The 13,617-nt window shown below is 44.7% G+C and overlaps 1 long non-coding RNA gene across 2 annotated transcripts; it reads right to left on the bottom strand.

Moving 5' to 3' along the window:
* Positions 1 to 220: 220 nt before the first annotated feature.
* Positions 221 to 13,391, bottom strand: LOC115323008. Of its 2 annotated transcripts, none has more exons than XR_005717666.3 (4): positions 13,196 to 13,391; positions 10,947 to 11,140; positions 6,827 to 6,969; positions 221 to 463 (listed from the first exon to the last, which is right to left on the bottom strand). It is a non-coding gene; the product is annotated as an uncharacterized LOC115323008 (long non-coding RNA). The 2 variants fall into 2 exon arrangements; XR_006078267.1 differs by lacking the exon at positions 13,196 to 13,391 and adding an exon at positions 12,656 to 12,969.
* Positions 13,392 to 13,617: the final 226 nt, after the last annotated feature.

Genomic DNA, 13,617 nt, shown 5'->3' on the forward strand with positions numbered 1-13,617 from the left:
TTCAGTACATGGTGCTAGCTTATGCCCGAGTTCCACTACAGCGACAAACAGAAACAAATGACGACAAGTCTCAAACCTGAGTCTTTCCAGATTTGACAGGCTTTGTAGAATAAAGGAGGCTATGCTTAAACACAAGCATCATGCACGCGAGGGTATCTTTGGCAGGCTTAGAATCACTCATGCTTATTTCACGAGCACCGAACGAATAAACGCAGCCTGCCAAAAGTACCACCACGGGCATGCTGAATGGGTTGGAGGCTTGTAGCTGTCGTTTGTTTCTGTTTGTCGCTCTCGTGTCCCACTAGAGCGACAAAGGCTGGTTGCTGGTCGAGTATCTGCTGCCTGGCAACTGGGCTTCACAGCTAGTAGGTGGCTCTGCCGATTCGAGTACTAATGACAGCAGTTGTACATAGTTCACCCCATGGCCACTTCATGGCTGTGACGTAGAGCTGGATAGCAGCACCTGGAGAAGGAACAAGATAACCAGTGATGCATGTTTAGTAAATATGTTTTACATGAACTATAAATCATGCTCCTAATTAAATTATAACAGCAGAAAGGCCACCCAAAAGGTCTTGGTGGTATCTTCAGTCTCCTTCAATATAAAAGACGTACTAAAAGCGCGTGGCCGAGATGACCGTGGTCGGGGGCGCTATGTGCGCTCCACGAGATTCTGTTCTGCCTCGAGGAAAGGACGCTCACTCGGGGCTGAACTGGTCCTGAACTTGCGGACAGTTTTTGGTTTAGGTTTAGACTAAGAGCGTGCTTTATCGGCATTGCGCCCACAGATATGATCATGGAGGCTCGAAGTAAGCACGCTCATTATTGGTTTTGTTATCAGTTGTTTCTGGTGTAAAATTTGAAAACAGGCACAAATATTAATGTTGCACCCGAGTCTCATATTTGAAAAATGAAATGTCTTGATGAGCGGATTTATTAATCAGAAGGATGGCATGCACCATGCACTTTAGAAGTGAAAATAATTAATTGCCTTGACTCGGGCCAGTTTCTCTCGGACAGCCATTTCAGAATTAGTGGCTGTGACATAATGTGAATGAACTGCTCTCCACCGTGAACCCCAAAACTGATAAGAGTGCATTGCACTTTAGCTGAACACTAAGTGAGTTCCCCCTTGGGTAGATTGGGATCTCCCAGAGCACACCAGTCACTGCCTCGGCCAGGCGCTCCTACTGGGTCTTTCATACTGCAGGAGAATACATAACGCAGAAACTACAGAACTTGACAGTGACAAACATGATTTCCCTCCATTTGTAGAATACTGCTGTCAGTAAATGCAAAATAAAAGCCAGTTAGAGCACCTCAATGTGAACACCACATATAACATACAGTACTGTGGAAGGTTGCTCAGATCGTTTGAAAGCAGACTTTGAATTGCCGCAAGGGAATTTTTCTTGATTCTCTTGATAGTAAAACCAAGCCATAAGTACAACTTCACTGTAAAGACAATGTTTTCTATCTGCTTTTCTTTAAATGCATAGAAGTACTTTTTGGTATTTATGTTACCTACCTCTAAAAAGACGAAGGACCAGTAAAAGGAAACACAGACACAGTTATGTACAAAACGAGCATGTTGGTAACAGTAACTAAACATGAGGAAGACACAGAGAAAGGGGGGGACAGACTGACAACTTCGTTGTCCGTCCCCCCTTTCTATGCATCTTCCTCATGTTTAATCACAAACACAGCGCTGTCTTTCATTTTACTGGTCCATCTTTTTTGCGCTGTTTTAACTCATTCAATATGACCACCAATCAACTCGCCCACCTTTACACCTAGCTACCTCTAAGGTTGCAATATAAAGTGGTCTCAACTTCCACTGACAGCCCTGAAGCTATAAACCCACAAAACACCAAATTCCCTAGTAATTAAAACGACACAAAAGAAAATCAGATCAGAAAAACATTCAGTCTGACTTGACTATATTGAATCAATAAATACAATGAATGTGAGAAATATCCTTGTGAAATTGTATTATAAACTTTCAATGTAAAATGGGATGAGAGTCCTACTAAAGCAACCAAGAGGAACAACAACCGACCCTGACACGACTTAAATACATTCAGCATGCACACGAAGATACCTTTGCAGGCTTCCCATTTTTCGAGGCTCATGAAAAAAGCACAAGTTATTGCAAGCCTGCCAAAAGATATCTTGGTATGCATGCTGCATGGTCTTGGGGCTTAAGATGGCAAGTTGGCTATTCATCACTGAATAATATGCCGAAAAAACACAGACACAACAAAGGAAGATCTGGACAGAACACTGCATAACCTTCAACTGAATGGTTCGTATAAAAAAACAGAAATACATATAGACCCTTTCAGGCAACATTTCATGGGTGCGCCGCCGCCACCTTGACGTCACGTGACCCTGCCACCACAGCCGACCTTCAGTTTCTCGCAGTTGCTCTGCTTTGTGTGCTGCACCGGCCACCACCAGAGCTTTGTTCTCGAGTTCTTTTACGTTCTGCGTTGAAATCGTGTGTTTGCTTTAGGTCCTTTCGATGTTTCGGGCTTTCATTTAATCATTTGATATCGACATTTGAACATCGCTCTTGTATTTTCTTATTTATGGAATGGGATCGGACAGCGAATGGATCGACGATACAAGATTATGGCCTAGGCTTCAGAGACCATTAAGTTCATCACATTTTGTTTTTATCGCTAATAAGGGCAGTCAACACCATTGCGACACATAAAAATTTCAACTGACGCTGTAAGGCTATCGCAGTCGTGCTTCTTGCTGCCTGTGCGAACTTTAGACATTGCTTCTGTAAGTAAAAGCCGAACCGCATGTAAGTGCTCAAGCGAGCGGCGAGACGAGCAACGGCGACAACGATGAGAGTCAGCGACGAAGATTTCTCGCTGTCGCCCGTTGCATCGCTCGGTTTTTGGATTTCTAGAAAACGTCGCTCATCGTTTTGGTCGCTTGCGTGCGGTTTGCCTCGTCGCGCGACTGATCGAGCGAAAGCGAAGCGAGTCGCTTGTCTCGTTGCTCCCCAAATCGCTTTCATGCGGTTTTCTAGAAATCCAAAAGCCGAGCGCCGCGACGGGTGGCAATGAGAAACTTTCGTTGCTGACTCGTCGTTGTCTCTCGTCTTGCTTGCTAAAGCGCTTCCATGCGGTCCGGCTTTTATCTACGGAAACAATGTCTAAAAGCACGCACATGCACCGAGAAGCATGACTGCGAGAGCCTCACTGCCAAAAATTTGGGGGTTTTGCGTGCCAAACCAACGACTGGCATCTGGAGATAGCCTCACTGCGTCAGTTGATATTTTCATATGTCGCAATGGTGTTGACTGCCCTTTATTAGCGACAAAAGCAAAAGAATGTGATGAACTTACATGTTCTCTAAAGCCTAGGCCATGATTTTGTATCGTGATCCATTCACTGTCCGATTCCATTCTAAAAATAAGAAAATACATCTATATTGAAACATAGGTATCAAATGAATAAATGAAAGCCTGAAATATCAAAAAGACCTAAAGAAAACACTCGACTTCAAAGCGGAACGTAAAAGAACACGAAAACAAAGCTCTGGTGGTGACCGGTGCAGCACACAATGCGAAACAACGGCGACAAAATGAAGGTCAGCTATGGCAGCCCGTTAAGCGCGCCGACTGGTGGCAGCTTGAGTAACTGACTCCCTAAGAGCATCTATACAGATAAAAACTGACACCTGCTGGCAGAACACTGTAAGGTCAAAATGCACTTCCTCAGAAACCAGTGCCACTAGTTCCACAGAGAGTGAAATTCTGTCAGACAATGACACTAAGGGTGCACCTCAGACAAGAGTTGTCACCCTGGTATTTTATCCAGAAGGTCACCTAGCAATTCACTGTGTCCATTGTGAGTGCAAGTCCAACTTAGAAAAAGACTAGTGTCATGGGCTGCTACAAGACAAAAGCAAAGAGGAAAATTCACAATGCCTTCTTGATGAAATCCTAGAATAACAACTCATGTGAGCCCACCCTCATTACTAATACATGACAAAGAATTCCACGGTCTGCAGAGCCAATGACGCTCGTTTCTGGGGGAGTGCGTTCAGACGACGCATCAGCCCACTTCACATGGCGCAATTTCACTTGCAAATTTACACCTGTGACATCAGGCACTGCAGCTTCCCCCATGCCTATATTTCGCTGCATGAGTGACGTCACAACAGCAAACTCGCGAGTAAAATCACACCATGCGAATCAGGTTTACAGTGTTCACACAGCATGTGTTACTTCCTATCAGTAGATATATTTTTTTTACCAAAGTAAACTATTCAGTTAAGTTACAACGTGCCCTGCCCAGATCTTCCTTCATTTCGTCTGTGTTTTTTGGCGTATTATCCAGTCTTGAGGCATATCAGTGTCAGGTGTTTCTCTTTGTCGCTCTAGTAGGACTCGGGCAGGGTGGGGAAACAGTCATGTCTCAATAATATGGATACTCTGCTATATAAAAACCGTTTTCGGGGACCAACCGGGTAAATACCTGCATTTTGTCCTGTTATTATGCACAGCTCACATTATGGACGCTTTTGGGTAGGAACGAAGGTGTCCATTTGCATGAGACATCACTGTCATATTCCCTAGTGTTGAAATTAATGACTGCATGCTCTGAAGCCACGTAGCAGGTTTCTCCACTGAACACTAATGCGTAGCGGTGGCATGGCAGATGTTTGTGGCTGCAGAACACACCGCAGGCAAATGATATCCAATGTGGACAATCATGGATATTTGACATTAGAATCAACCAACAAATAGGCCTACATGTTGCTGTCACAGAATTGAATGATTTTTTTCTTCGTTGGATTCCGTTTTGAGTAAGATGCACAAGTGCCGAAAACACGAGCTCGGAAGAGAAGAAAAAGAAAAAAAGAAGGAAGGCGGAAGCTGCGTAGAGCTAGGCTTCAGTGGTTGGAACAACAAGCAAGGCTTCAGTGGTGTGGGAGGTCGAACCCCGAACAAGGCTTTGTCAAGATGGTTGGTGGGCCCTGAGCAAACTTCGACGATGTGCATGTGCTTGTGAGCGAGCGCTGTTCGGCACTATAAGCACCCAAGCCACCACAAGTTCTCGACTCCGACTGGTGCCGCAAGGGACTGGGACCACCACCGACATCTTGGGACCATGATTCGACTTTCCTCATACGAAATGTATAGCGTCTTTGATTTGGCTTCTGTTCCCTCCTTGTTACGCTTTCAAAGCTTTTGTGATTTTCTTGCCCCTGTTACGAAGAGCAGAAGGCTTCCAAGATATGTTCTTTTCCTTTATTATTTTCATTTTTTTACGACCGTTTGTGCACAGGACGCACACACAGTCGTAAAAAAAAGGAATAAATAAAGGAATAGAACATATCTTGCAAGCGTTCCACTCTTCATAACCGCAGAAGGAAAAACACAAAAGCTTTGAAAGCATAACAAAAGGAACAGAAGCCAAATCAAAGATGCCATACATTTGGAGGAGGAGGAGAGTCCAATCATGGTCCCAAGATGTCGGTGGTGGCTTGGGTGCTTACAGCGCCACACAGTGCTCACTAACAAGCACAGGCACATTGTCGAAGACTTGCTCGGGGCCCACCAACAGTCTTGACGAAGCCTTGCTCAAGGTTTGACCACCCAAACCCACGAAGCCTTGCTTGCCGTTCCACCGGCCATAGCGCCGATGCCTTGCTTCGCGTTCCACCACAACCACACCGTGCGCGGGTTCCACCTTCTTTCTTCTTGATCCCTTCCTCCGAGCTTGTGCTTTTGGCACTCGCACATTTTGCTCAAAAAGGAAACCAGTAAAAAGAGTACAATAACCACTGAATTCTGTGAGAGTTGTTATGACTGTGAATGTCTAGAGGGCAAAGTTGACATTTGCAACAAAACTTGAAATAATAAGGCATGTGGAGAAGGAGACAAAACGTTTTGTGTCACTGGAGCCCACAAGATCTTAGTAAACTACTCAAGAGCGGTGTGACATAAAAGCGCGACAAAACACATTCTGACGCACGGCATGTTAAGACATCGAGAAACCACTACAGAGGTGGTTTAGAGATGTCGGGGCAAGCAACATTCCTATATTGGGACCAATCTTCTAAAGGCATGTGAAAAACTCCTTTTACTCTTGAAGTGAAGAATCTTCTAAAAGAATGTGAAAGATTCCTTTTAACTTGATGTGAAGAACTTCACTGCAAGTGGATAGCTACATTAACTTAAGGGCCACCATGGCATAGGAGAAAAGACCATCTAAGGGATGGATAGATAGATGCAAACGGCTGTACCTTTTGTAACGAGCAGTAGTGCCAGTGTATGTGATGGGACTATTATGGTGGCAGTGCCAGCGTCGAAAGAGAAAGTCAATGGCTCAACAATCAATTGAAGCCAAGTATGAAACCAGAAATAGTTAAATGCCTTGCCAAGGAAATTGGCCTGCAGTGGCAAAAGCATCCCTGGCAAGCGATTCACAGTTCGCATGGAAACTAACAGAACAAGGCCCAGATATCAGAGCTTTTGAAAACCAACATGGATGGCACCACAAAAATGTATTCTTAGTGATGGGAAAGTTTAGAATGCCAAATAGTATGAGCTGTTGCAGTAAAACCATCATATACGTATGAAACATGAAATCATGGATGACTCGGGATCTCTTTGGCTGGGTCTTTGGTGGCTCGTGGACTGGGAAGCCGAGTTTGTGGATAAGCGTCCCAGCGTGTGCCTACTTGGTGACATGTGCTGCTTAACACTATCCAGTTCCATTCTAGCAGCCAAACACGACATCCAAGCTACATCCGTTAGACCAAGGCATAATTCAAAGGTAGTCTAGATTGCGTTTACCATTTATAAATGTCCAGGCACGTCTGCAATTTAGCCCATCCACAGGCTTTCGGAGACGGTCACAAGAGCCAGCAGCTTGCTTGGGCAGCTCACTGTCAGCCACTCTGTCCTTCCATGCACCGTGCCACCTCCATGAGCTCCCACTGAAAAACAAAAAAAAAACAGAATCGGAAATTATACCTGCAATAAGAACATCTCAGCAGCAGAGGCTACGTTATGGTGCCTGGAATGCGCCTCCAACTGGTTCGTTTAGTGTTCTATATAACCCATGTACCAAAAGTGGTCTCTAAGCGACAAGATTAAATGACACCACAGGAGCTGGCATGTCATGCTGTTGGATGTTGCAATCCTAACGGTTAGTCGTACAACTTTTGGCAAAAAATATATGAGCTAACACAGCTGTCAATGTCCTCGCAACATTCAAAATCCTGGCTGACAAAGCTTCTATGGACTGTCAAGCTGAGGGATACCCTCTCTGCCCCCTTCCCTTTTCCAGCAGAAACTACCTCAACTGTCATGATGTTCACAGCCCGGAAAAGATCCCCTAGAAGTTTATTCAGGAGCAACTAGGGTAGCTATAGAGACAAACTCTCGCACTATGAAGCCATTCCACAAATCCGCCATAAGCAGCAGCAGTTTGTTGAGAGTATAGAAGTTTGCCTTGTAAATACATTTCGAGATGAAGTTGCATCTCTGGATTCTACCAAGACTCTAGTTTCCAGCAAAGATTTACGTTGGCAGGCCGGCCGAGTTGCTGAGTAGGAGGAAGGTGCATGTGCCACACCACACGTGTCTTTTGCTTACATTCAGAGAAAGGAAGGCTGAAATTCCCTGATCGATACTGATTAGGCTGGAAATCTTGAGACTTTTCCAATTGCCAAATTTCTCAACAATACCAATTTTCAGCTCATAGACACCCTTACCCTGCACAGGGTTGAGTTAGGTACTAACGGCCATTAACAACTGCGTGAATTACTGTACACATATGCGGTAACTATACTAAAGCCCAACTTATTCTAGTAACGCACAACACCATAAAACTACCAAAAAACACAGAGCATGCACCCGCGGCAGAGTAAGCGCTCAACCCCTACTTTTGAAACATATCAACTCATCTAAGGACATATTAATGCCTATTCCTCTATTTTACGCAAGTTAAAAAAATATATGAAAGAGACATCAGGCACCCTGTCGTCATGGGCGTTTATCTCCACGACTGGCAGACAGAATGGGGATAGAACGAGTAGAACAGCAAAGCAGGAGAGGAATAGGAGGGGTGCAGTCGAAAAGATCTAGAAAGTGATATACTTGGGGACAACGTTCCGTGGCAATGGAGCTAAAGCTAGAGAGCCAAAGGACACCATTTCACTATACATAATTAAACATCGCACAAGGAGAGGGACAGAAAAGGAAGACAGAACAGCGCTTGCCTGTTCTGTCTTCCTTTTCTGTCCCTCTCCTTGTGCGCTGTTTAATTATGTATAGCAACCACCAACTAGCCCAAGTATCCACCATTTCACTGCATAGCTGAATATAGTTCTACCATAATAATTTGCTGGGTGGAACGTAACCAATTAAAATATATGTAAAATTGTTCTGTTTAGCTTTGACTTTAGAATGTTAGCATAACATTAGCCAGGATGTGCCAAACCTAGAGGATTTCCTTTTTAGCTATTTTGTGTTTTCTTGGTTTAAATTCACCCTAGGTTTTCTAGCTCCCTGCAAAATTAAGATGGCATCTTTATCATGCGCATCTTTGGGCATCATCAGTGTGGTTTATTGCAGGCACTCTGTGAGCTTGCCCCTTTGTTTGACATGTAAGATTTTTATGAAGTTTGGCAACCAAGAAATCTTAAAACAAACCAAGCAAGTGGTGTGCAACGTGTATGACAAATGGGACAGTGGGAACCGGGACTCCTAGTTGTTTCCGTATGCTGGTTGGCTAGCAAGCTCACTGGTGTGTGTGAGCAGGGGTGGGGACAGAGCTCAGGACCCCTGGGTTCTGCAGCGCAATCCTCACTACACATATTCTGAGCTGTGGTGTGCCAGCGACCCCCTAGGGCCAGCCATAACTGAATGCGATCCAAATGGAATGCGACTTCGCGCCGTGGAGTGTGCGTGCTTCTATTTCTGTATATTCCTCCCGCGCAATAGTTTTTCAGCACCAGAAGAGTTTACAGATAACTGACCTCAAAACGCGGCAGCACTCATGAAATTTGTTCATGTGGCAATTTGGGTCAGGTGGTACATGATCATTGACAAGCGCCAAAAAAATATACAGGGTCAAGAAGTTGCCACTGGCGCACTCGCAACTAACATTATTGAAAAAAAAATAAAATCTGTTACATTGCTGTGAAAAATGTCAATCATGATTACAACCAATGTAGACCTCTATCAAGAAATTCATATTCTTTTGCTGATAAGGTTATGGATGTGTCACTTGTACAACTCGTGCCTTCGGCTATAATCTCAAACACCACGTGTAGCTTTTTCTAGACATTTTATCTGGGTATCTGGCCAAATATTTGGTGTCATTAAATGACGGGAAACAAGGGCAGCAGCTGATGTGTGTTGTCGCTGCAGCAGCGGCCCTTGGAAAAGACAAATGCAAAACTAAACACTGCAAAAAATTCACAGAATGCACAACCAAAGTTGTGTACGGAATCACAATGTCATATGGTTCTGTGTACACAGGTCAGACAGGCCTATGTATTAATGACTGCGCCCGCGAACGCGAGGTGGCCACACAAGCGATCTCCATCACGACATCTGGCCACACACTGCAGACGCTGCTTTTGCTCCCAGTCGTTTAAAGACACCAAATTTTTGGCCAGATACCCAGATAAAGAATCTAGAGAGCTACACCAGGCATTTAAGATTAAAGCCAAAGGCACCAGGTGTACAAGTGACACATCCATAACCTTATCGGCAAAAGAATTAATTTTTTGATAGAGGGTTGACCAGTTGTAGTCATGACTGACGTTTTTCACAGCTATAATAATAATAATAATAATAATACCGTAATGTTTTATTTGAATCATGCCCCAGAACGACCACTAGGTCATAGTGTGGTGGCACATAAAATGGTAGTACATGACTTAACACAATGTCTTCCACTTGTAAAAAAAGAACAGACTAACATGCAATCACGAATTAAAGATAAAAATTTAGCTCCCTTCTAAACACTGATATATCTGAAAAGATATCAACATGAGAGGACAGTTCATTACCACAAATCTGCATCCTTACCACTTACTATACAAGAAATTTTGTTTTTAATAAATGTTAGTTGCCGGTACGCCAGTGTTCACGTCAAATTTTTGTCTAGGTATTTTTCCGGCGCTTATCTACTATCATGAAGTTTGCAGCTTTTCCTGATTCGACACTGCCTATCTTCGTCAGCTGAGAGACAAATGAAATTCTAGGAGATTGACCACGGTGAAATCTACCTTGCAAGTCTGTCCGAGTGCTTCAGTCAAAGTGTTGGCTTACGCTTAAAAACGGGTGAAGCCTTCAGAAATAGATCTGAATATGCCTCCATGCTCGGCGATCGCGGTTCAGCTCCCTCAACCGCAATCCTTGTACAAAAACATGCACTGAAGCAACTGCGTGGTTGACATGCCAAAACCCTAACTGAAACCGAGACAAAAAAAAAAAAAACCATAACTATTTGGTGCACTAACACAGAGCCATTGGCACTGCCTGCCTCCCCCCTCCGTAGTTTTCTCTTCATTGCCAAAGAAAGTTGTGCCCCAAAAAAGATGGGTTGCTTTTTTGTTCTAACTCGGAAGAATAAATTTAAGGCTTTATAACAAGAACAAGCAAATGCGTAAGCAACCATTCTTTAGGATGTTAATTTGTAATAAAAAAAACGAAAAAAAACAAACAAACAGACGGTTTGTTTTTACGTGTTTGCAGTCAACCAGCTTTGCAAATGGCAGCTGTTTGTAATTCCGTGGTCAGACCAAGGGACCACCCGACCATGTACACCTTTGCTTTATTACCTACTCTATCCCCCAGCTCACCATGGTCATCCCCAATTTAGAGTGGGCAATTGCTCGGTATATTACAGTTTGTAATGGTGTTATTTGTTTAGGAGAACAAAAGGTCAGATAAATACCAGCAGGGCCCTGCGGAAGCAGTGCGTGGGCCCCGTTTCACTTTTCACAAAGCATCCTGTCTTGAAAGGCAGCAGAGAAACAGGTTGGGCTGATTCGCCTGCAGGCCTTTGCTGAGTTGATGGCTACTATCCAGACTGGCAGCTGATCGGCAGCTTCCAGCCACCTGCAGTTTTTTCTTGATGATACAGACTTCCTGCAATACCATGAATAAGAATCAGACTGATATTCTGGAACGAAAAAAGAAACCAAAACTTGCTTCACAGATCAACAAAAGAAAAAGTGCCAACATTACGCTTCTCTTGTTGTCGACAGTGCAAAGACCATGATGACAGCACCATTAAACTCAACCAAACAAAGAAAATGAGCTTCTTCATGACGTAATTGTATTAAGAACCATGCACGCAGCCGGAAAGGGGGGGGGGGGTAGGAGCCTACCTCACCTTTTCTTTATTACCTACCCTATCCCCCCCCCCCCAAAATCGTTCATTTTGCTGGGCCCTCCCCCCCCCCCCCAAAAAAAAAAAACAAATTTCTGGTGAAGTGCCTGTTAAGAACAATGTGCATGTAGAGCTTAGATACCTACTGGTACCTTAAGAAATCCCAGGAAGCTAAAAACAAATTAAACACCACTTAAAAGTAGCACAGCTCGCTTGATAGGCACATGCACAGCAATCAACAAGCCTCTTGACATGTTCTGCAGTGCAGGGATCCAGATTAAAAATAAACACCGGGGATGTGATCGATATCCTTTGGGGCAGTGCAATGCGCAAGTTTATCCTGAAGCTACTGTTTGCGCATGCGCCTAAGAGGCGTTAGAGCTGGTTCACACTGTTGCAACTGACTACGACCGAGTTGAACAAAGCAGAGTTTTAAGCCGCTTACGACTGCCATTATTACTGCTGGACGGCGTGGTCATAAGCCGTCACAAGAGGCTTAAAGACTGGTTTCGTCGGAGTCAGTCCTAGTCGGTTGCAACAGTGTGGACCAGCTTTTAGACTATTATTGTAGCCAGCTTTGGGTCTTTCCACAAATGTTTTAAGAGACTCCCTTCAACTTTACCAGGGCCTCAGGTATTTAAACGTTGTAGTAAGTAGGGAGCCATCACATTCAAAGCTGGATCTCCTTGCTTTGTATGTGTCTCCCCACTACCACTAAACGTTCTATACCAGATCTGAGCATTTTAATCAAATCATTCAACCTCTTTCCTCAGCCATGTAAACTACTTGTGCACCCACGAGTTCTACCAGTCACGAATGTAGCCGGGGTAAATTAAAACGTCGCTAAGGCAAGCAATAATAATCATTATTAGCGACTGTAGTACCCTGGGTGGCTCGCAAGGCTAGACATATATGCAGGGGCCCGTACGCACGATCGTCTGCTAGCCAATCAACCAGAGCAAGATGATCAAAATAACAAACAGGCAACAAGGGAGAAAACAACAAGAACGATGAGATTAACAGGGCTCGGTCAACACTTTTAATACCCGTGTGACACGGGCAACTCGAATGCCATTTACAACGAATGACAATTGTGTGATCGGCGAATCAGCTCGCTATCTGTCGCGCGTGGAATGCGTCACGCCCGGAGTGTCGCGCGCCGATTGGCCGTCCGCTCAAATGTCATTCGTTCTAAATGGCATTCGAGTTGCCTGTGTGTCCCAAGTATAAGAAACTCAAGGCCCAAGCACCTCAAACCCAACGCCACGCACCGCACGCCGGCGCGAGGCACACGCCGTACACGAGCACAACGACGACACCCAGTTAGGAGCGTGTCCTATCAATACGCCAAACGCCAGCGCCAGTCGAACCGCGCCATCCCGCTGGACGCGGCGTGAAAACCCAGAGCGCGCGGGCCGGGAGTTTCAAAACATTGGGCACAACTCAACGCTGCCGCTAGCATGAAAAAGGACGAGACGACACGCAATCAAGCGTTTAACAACACAGAACAGTTCACTGATAGCAACGCGTACTTTAGAAACAATCTAATCAGCGTCTCTGCAGTGCTCCGGTGTCGCAGAGCATTCACGGGATTCTCAGGATAGCGGCACGGCGGCACCGCGACGGCGGCGGCGCCCGCCGCCGCCGGTTAGTGCTAAGACGATTTCACTTTTTTCGACTCAAATCGTAGAAAAAAGTGAAAAATCATCCGAATTACGGTGGCAACGTGAGCTACGTTGTTCCGAAGATGATCTAGCATATCTGGATATTCTTCTAGCATGCATTATGAATATGAAATCGGCAAAACTTACCTAAACTCGGATCGACCGACGCACTCCGAGAAAGGCCTTTGTGTCCTCTCCGGAACGAACAAGGATCCAGAAGTTGCTTGCGGCTTTGAATTGGCACGAAGCCAAGCCAGCCAAGGCAGCCAAGGATTGAAATACGACTTAATAGTTTCGGTTTCGACCCCACTCTATCTCAGTCCATATTTCTGGGGCCGGTGTCACTACGGTTGACATTACTGCAGTTATCGTACTCTATACGAACTTTGAAGTCAATCGAATGCGAGCAGACATAATTTCCCAGCTTCTTCTCCTGTTATACGTTGCTTGATAACCTTTGTTTGCTGATTGGAATCTGCATCAACTCATGTCCATCTGGTCCTTCAAACAAACGGTGTTCAATATCTTAATTCGACTTGATTTCTTATTTGTGAATACATGTAATTGCT

The sequence above is a fragment of the Ixodes scapularis genome, unplaced genomic scaffold, assembly GCF_016920785.2.
Source record: "Ixodes scapularis isolate PalLabHiFi unplaced genomic scaffold, ASM1692078v2 PGA_scaffold4__175_contigs__length_147842914, whole genome shotgun sequence".
NCBI lineage: Eukaryota > Metazoa > Arthropoda > Arachnida > Ixodida > Ixodidae > Ixodes > Ixodes scapularis.